The sequence below is a fragment of the Centruroides sculpturatus genome, unplaced genomic scaffold (genome assembly GCF_000671375.1).
Source record: "Centruroides sculpturatus isolate CEXI.00-Female unplaced genomic scaffold, Cexi_2.0 scaffold854, whole genome shotgun sequence".
NCBI lineage: Eukaryota > Metazoa > Arthropoda > Arachnida > Scorpiones > Buthidae > Centruroides > Centruroides sculpturatus.
Genome location: NW_019385409.1, coordinates 220,605 through 228,298, shown reverse-complemented (window position 1 = coordinate 228,298; position 7,694 = coordinate 220,605). Strand labels below are relative to the sequence as shown.

Below are 7,694 nucleotides of genomic sequence, written 5' to 3'. Positions count from 1 at the left end.
GTCCCAATCAGAACACTGGTAACATATTGTTTCAAAAAGATATTGACATGAGATTGTAATAGTATGTTGTTGTTTGGAATGGTTTGTTTATCTTAACTGCCTACATTCACATAGAATGTAAGAGAAAATTACCACAAACCTATTAATTAATTAATGGGTGGAATACACAGGAAAAATGGGTTAGAGTTAAAAGTACTGATAGCTTTGACTTAATGAGACTATTATATGAAAAACCCAATACACTGTATCTATCACCTGTAAACGTGAGATTGACCAAAGTTGCCTTAATTTGTTTGAGATGAAATCAGCCAAAGGCAAAGTTGTTTTGACTGTTTTGCTTTACAAATTCCTTATCTTTAAAGTCTAGCCTTACTAGTATAAACAATTTCATATCTTGGTATATATAAAGAAATATTCAGAGTTTAAAGAATTAATACAGTTTGACTTAACAAGATTTTACTGTATTTTTATTTGCAACAGTTATCTGTTTAAAATAATTTCTGCATATAAGAAGGAGTGTTAATCATATTACATTAAGATTAAATAATTCCAAATCAAACTTTATAAATATACATAGTAATTGTAAAGTATCCCTATTCACTACTTTCTGGAGAAGTGTAGCAGACCAAACTTAAATTTTGTATGTTAATGTTTCTGGACATGAAAAAGAGATTTCCACGAGAAGAAAAAATTAGCTTCAAAACTTATTGCTATGAGATGTGTTTTGAAGCAAAGCAGTAAAAAAAAAAACACTTTGCAACTTAAAAATTTTTAAGAAATTGAAACAGAGATCAATATACAGCAAGAAGAAACTATAAAATATTTTCAACAATGCTTTAATTCATTATACAAATGTTTTCACCTTAGTCTGCCTGTTTCAAGTCTTGCATATGTGGTCTACGTAAATTGACATTCATTTTATAGCATACAAAGATGTTTCAAATCATAAATTATACAAATTTAACATTTACAAGAATATTTTTTAAAATTTACATCATGAGTTGTCATATATACACATTATATTTTTTAAAATTTTAATTAATTTTTAACAATTTTAATATACACCATTTATAATATAGATGATATAAAGTAACCAAAATTACTGTACTGTCCCAGTTGGTTGTAACTTCTCCATGGTTTATAAATGACGGCTCTCAATGCTGCAGATATAATTTGGCAGTTCAAAATTAATGCACTCTCCTTTAATAGATACTTTGAAAATTTCCAGGCATTCTAAAGTTCTGATATAATCTTTTCCACAATTTCTTATGGCATCGTAACTTTCAAAACAAACACACTTGCAACATTGGCATTGTTTCCATTAAACATCTTTACAAAAAAAGGCATACTGAGGCACAGTCATGACCATTCCTGTCGATCTGCAGTAATACAAATGATATATCACATGCTGTAGGCAGTTCTGTATCCAGAATTGTCTAGAGACTTGTGTATTAAGCATACGTTTTGTATTTTTTCCCCCCTTTGCAGCACCACAATCAAACTCCTCATCACTGTGGACAATGGTGAATTTGAAACTAAATTTTTTTTTGTGGAAATCTCTTCTGCATGTCCAGAAATGTCAACATACAAATTTTGGTAGGATTTGGACTACATATCCTTCCAGACAGTGTTTAATAAGAGTACTTTAATTTTCCAGTATATTTAATTTAATTCACCCAGTATAAGCTTTAGTTTTACTTAAATATTAATTAAAAAATGTGTTTGTATATAGTATTCATTTAAATTAAATAATCTTACTGTAAATTTGTTTATCTTATAATATAATCGAGATGGGTTGATGATAATAATAATTATAATAATAATAATAGTAATAAGTTCAGAGCCTAAATTGTTAGGAGTTGAAAGTTGAAATTTGGTACACAGTTAGAGTATGCCATGAAAATATACACTGAGAAGGGATTTTTGGAAATTCCCACATGGGAAGAGGGAGGAGTAATCGAAAGAGGGAATTTGTGGCTAATAAGGATGAAAGTGCAACAAAGAATCGATAAAGGATAATATTAGCAGTGAAAATGGATGCAATTAGAAAGTTTGACAAATATTTTTAGAGGAGGTTAAGGATTAATAAGGATAAGGATCATAACTTGCCAGTTTATGAACGATATAATAATAGATTGTGAAATTTGTCACAATCTATTATTACTTTTCTCTGTTTATAAAGATTATACGTGGTACTTTTATTGTCTGGAAAGTAACTGTGATATTACGTGAGACCCAAATCGTTGCTTTTATTTAAGTTGGTTTTTATCACGTTCTCAAACCTTGAAATTTATCCATTCCTGATGAAGATAGGTACGTTTACAAAATTTCCGACTTTTAACTCCAATGACAATAGACTTTAATGACGTTTTAGGGAGTGCCCATCCCATCGTTTTCACCTCGAAACTCAATAAATATAACCAAATGTAGAATTTAATCCTACATGTGTGTATGGGAATTCAAAGTTAAGAAAGCTTGTTTCTTACTCTTGTTTGAATCGGAAAGATCTGCCCGCAGGGTCCCGAGGATGGGATTTTAATAGTATTTGATTTGGGTACCGGAAGTTCGTAGGATCTTCCTGTCGATTTTTCCTGACACCAGTCTAATTAGATCTTTAAGCACGCAAATAAATAAATTTATATAGTTTTATGAGAGAGAGGGATCGTATAAGACTTTGGTTCAATAACCATTTAACGGAATAAAACAAAATTTAATGAGAACAAAATAAATTAAAAATGTAGATACACAGAAAGATTCTAAACCTCTATCTGATCGTGTGAGAGAGAGATTTTACAACTGAGACATATTACCTCGACTGAAGATCTTTACGGATGTCTTCTAATAGCAAAGTTCGCTGGACGGGAATCGAGGAGAAGGAGACTGAGTGAAGGAGCTGAACTCTCGTGAACACAAGAAAATTTTCAAGAACTCCTGCTAATATGGCATGTTCGTTTCGCGCTGAACTGCCTCGAATAGCGGGAAATTGCCTCTTTTATCGTCAGTCTCGTCCAATAGAAATTCTGGATTTACGTCCGCTGACGGGATGTACAGAGGAATTAGATATCCAGATGTTCGTGAAGATTAGAGATAAACTCTTGCGAAAAGAAGTTTGATTTCCCCTTTCGGCACAAAAGCGATAGACGTGTCTTCCGTTAATGAAAACAACATGTAGCAGATAGATGTATTTTCTCATGTTAATTCAATAAATATTTTAAGGGAGAATAATTTTTCTACATAAGGAAACAGTATTTCATTGTTTTCTCCATCAAAAGGTGAAGGAGATGGTTGGGATTAATATCCAGATTAGGGCCGTTTTCTAGATCGATTTATTAAACTCTACATTTAATTATTTAATTTGATAACTTTCGTTTCGATTCCACGTGTATAATGCACAATAATGATGTATATGGTAAAGTGGCTCTATTCCATCAATCCTCATCCAATTCTCAAAAATCATGACCAATAAAGTACTTATTTTTATTTTTTAAATATAGACCTATTAAAATTATTTACTTACTAAACTTATAAATACTACTATTTTTAATATTCTTTTGATTGATTTGAAATGTGTGTATCGTAATATAGTGTATATAATACTAAAGAATACCCAAATTTTTCTTGTACAATATACAATCAAAAAAAACAATACCTCATAAAATTTCTTCCCTGTTTAAAATCTTTCATTCTTCTCATTAAAAAGGAAAGGTAATTGCTCGGACATCGATTTTGTTTGTTCCGAACACAGAGATCTTCATAGCGTAAGAAACTATTATTCCAAAATACGCTAACATTTCGAACAATTTTATCCAGTTTCAGCAAATCTAATACAGCATTATCATTCAAAAAGGAATCGTTATTTTTAGATAATGCTATAACGAATACCACATTCTCAAATCTAACCATTCTGGTAAAATCAAGACTAGCAGACGTATTCAAAGTAAAAATTGTTTCGGCGGAATTTCTTTCCACTTTTCCTCTTCCATTAATCGGAGTATACAGATATTCGCCTTTCTTCACAATATGTAAATTGAAGAATCCAGTTGCCAGGACAACTGTTGTCAACATGAAAGCAAAAACGTAGAACTGAGGATAACAACCGATATGATATCCAATTCGAGAAAAACAATGAGAAAAGTTGCTTCTGGTATTCTTCATTGTCATTCTATAAAAAGAATATCAAATATTAATACTAATTTTTATCAATATGTCAAAATTTATATATTTAATAACTTTATAAATATTTACTATTTATGAAGTTCCAAACCTGCATATTATATATTGTATATTATACCTTTATGTTAGTATACAACATACCCTAATGTATTGTTGACTGAATATTCGATTAATAAACAGCATACTGTATATAAAAAAGTAGCAGATAAACTCGGGCAAAAAATTATAACAATAAAATTTAAAATTATTAGATTATTTCGTACTTCTAACCCTTCTATTATATTATTTGATTTATATAACTACAAATATTATCTTACGTAAGGGTTTATCACACCAAGTGACATATCTAACACATTTTAAAATTATTATAACCTTTGTAGTTATATAATTCAAATACAGTACTATAATATAACAAATATTAAAACAAAACCGTAAAAAAGAGTTTGGTTACTTCAGTCTACTATTATGACAATGGTACGTTTATCGCGATATTCGGATGGTACGAAATGGCACAATTTCTTCCGTCAAGTAGACACCAATTGAAAATACGATATCTTAAAAAAATTAACATTAGAATAAAATATACCTTATCTCTAAGAAACTGTACTATTCGCAACCGAATATCAATTGGTATTCTGCCAACGAATCAAATTTCGCTAAAAACGGGCAAAATATTTAAATTCGGTATCCTCGAAAACTACACAAACCATATTTTATGCTTGCAGGTAATCTTGTATTATGTAATTTTCCTATTCGCATATCAATATACCGCTGGTCCTCTAGAAAGAAGGAACAGTTGCGAAATGGGATCGAAATTAATCTCTAGATGGAGTTAGATAGATGAAAGACGGGATCAGATATAGAAAGCATAGAGGCAAGATCCCCCAGTTAACTGTATATTGAAATCACGTAACTTCCAGTCTAGACAGGAAATTACGTGTTTTAATTCAAATGTTTTCTCCACAACGAAGTTACACAGATGATCGGCACGACTTTGTTGTTGTCCGGAAAAGTATGATGTACAGGGGCACGATTCTAATATTTTGACTCTAACTCAAAATATTAGTGTCTTGCCTGTGTAGACCATACTTCTCTTTTAATAATAGAGTCATGCCGGTCATCTATTAACTGCTTTCAGGGGAAAAGTTTTGAATTGAAATGACGTGGCTTCTGATTTGTATTAGAAGTTCGTATGTGTTAATCGGGGCCTTCCGCTTCTAAAGTTTCCATACCTGATCTCGGATTTCATCTATCGAACTACATTTTCAAAATTGAGAAATAGGAGACAGGCAGACGACGGTGGGAATTTAAAGTCTACAATTTTTTCAAATTTCAGGTCGAATATGATTAAAATTGCAGTCCTGCATTGTGAAGATATCACAATAAATAATCATTCGTTAGGAATTTGGTTTATTTGGTTACGGCAACGCGACACGTGAGCAATCTGCTCGGGGGTGCATTCCAGGAAGATTTACGGGAAGCTGGATTCTATTTAGATGATACTAACATAAAAAAACCTGGAAAACTCCACGTGGCTAGTTCGTTGGCCACGACTAACTAACTATCAGTGTTCGGTGGTTTTGTTCACTCGGCCACTCGAGGACGATTATTACAGGTAAGAAAGTACCATTCAGAACTGAAATAAACCGAATTCTTAGATGTGAAGAATTAAATATTCGTAGACTTTTCACTTTCCATTCCACGCAGACAAGTGCTATGTGCTACTTGTGGTAGGATTTCTAGAGCTTCTATTTTGTGCTACATAATTTTCGTAGTAATTAAATATATATAATATATCTTAAAAATTATATCCTGTTTTTGTAAGAATTATATTTAGTTTTTTTTTTACATTATTTAAATTTTTAAATTAAGTAAATAGTAAGTAGTAATTTTTTGAGTTTATTAAATTATTTTCACTTTGACCCCTGAGCGTTCGTGCCCATCATTGGTTTGATAAGCACTCACTATTATCTGCCTCACAGTTGTGGATAATTTAATTAATATAATTATATCAAGGGCTAGAAGCAACTTTTGTAATAATTTCGTTAGTTTTTTTATTTTCTTAAATTTTTTGCCAATTGATTGCGCTACGTGAAAAGCCAGCAAATCGAATGTAGATAGAAATTAATTGATTTATGGAAATCTAATCGATATTTGGCGGTTGTATGTCCGACATTTACTAAGTTAGGACTATGTGAACGTAACTTCTGCGTTTCGTAGCAAATCGGTCGAACGGCCTAGGAGTGTATAGCAAACAAAGAAAAATTCTCATTTATACATATAAATATATTTTAAACAATGCCTCAGATTAACAAAGGATAATTTTTCGTACTTTTTATCTAGTATTATTGAATAAATAATAAACGAACGTACAACTTCGTAAATGATTACTATAAGAATGACTTATTCTTTTAGCAGAATTATAAAATAAATATAAATTATAAAAATTAATATAACAGTATATATTTATTTTTATCCTTTAATAGTCAAGATATAATAAGTTTAAATGTTTTTTTTTGTTACGAATGGCATCTTAATTAGAGTTGTTCAAGCTCCGTGCCTTATACCAAGATCTGACGGGCGCGGGTTGCTCAAGACTACATTAAGGCAAAGCAACACTTAGTCGATCTCCCCTACCTGACGTCACACGTATACATACACACGTATTTGTAGAGTCAGACATTTAAAATTCAATTAGAGTTCAGAAAAAATGTAGTCTACATATAACAGGTAATCTTTTTATATTTAATTATTTTATTGTATTTTAAAATAAGTTATTTTTTGTGTTTTAATTTTTAAAATGTATAAATTACTTAATAATGAAAATAACATTAGAAACAATCGGAACAGATTACAGTTTTAGTTAAAAGTAAACTTTCAAATACTTTTTTATTAATTTTAAATATTAATTTTTACCTATCTTAATGAGAACTAATGAAAAAACTTTATTAGAAAACGCATCAGACTTATTTAAGAGTAATAAATGAGAATTTATGTTAAATATCGCCGAATGTATTAAGAATTTTTAAATCAACGTTAATCTAATCTATGCAAAAGCGAATAATTCTTACCTCAAAATATTTTAAATACAAGAGTATTGTTATGTTCCTAATACGAAGGTTCAATGTTAACAAATGACAAGCTTCGATTTAAAGATTTATTTATATTACATCTAGAACCTGTTTAAGTTTCTCGAAATTGTTTCCTCGAAATTGAAATGATCAGAACTTTTTAAAATAAATTATGAGATAAAATCGAAATTATATAAAGTAAAATTGCGTAAATTATTTTCCTCACGTAAAGCTTCCTGTAGTCCAGAGTTTCTCAACGGAGGCGATATTGCCCCCATGTGGGTGTTTTTCCATATTAGGGGACCATTAGTAACAATTTTGATTTTGGAGGCGAAAAACAATTTTTTGCGATATAGTAAAACATTTAAGAATAATTATATATTTTATTCGTTATATCGTACAATAATTAAACAAATAACATTATACTATTCAATGCAATACGAATTTGGG

At 30.3% G+C, this 7,694-nt stretch overlaps 1 long non-coding RNA gene across 1 annotated transcript; it reads right to left on the bottom strand.

Annotated features, from left to right (window-relative positions):
* Positions 1-3,837: 3,837 nt before the first annotated feature.
* Positions 3,838-7,298, bottom strand: LOC111638640. The gene is made up of 2 exons (XR_002758906.1): positions 7,245-7,298; positions 3,838-4,162 (listed from the first exon to the last, which is right to left on the bottom strand). It is a non-coding gene; the product is annotated as an uncharacterized LOC111638640 (long non-coding RNA).
* Between the last annotated feature and the right edge of the window lie 396 nt (positions 7,299-7,694).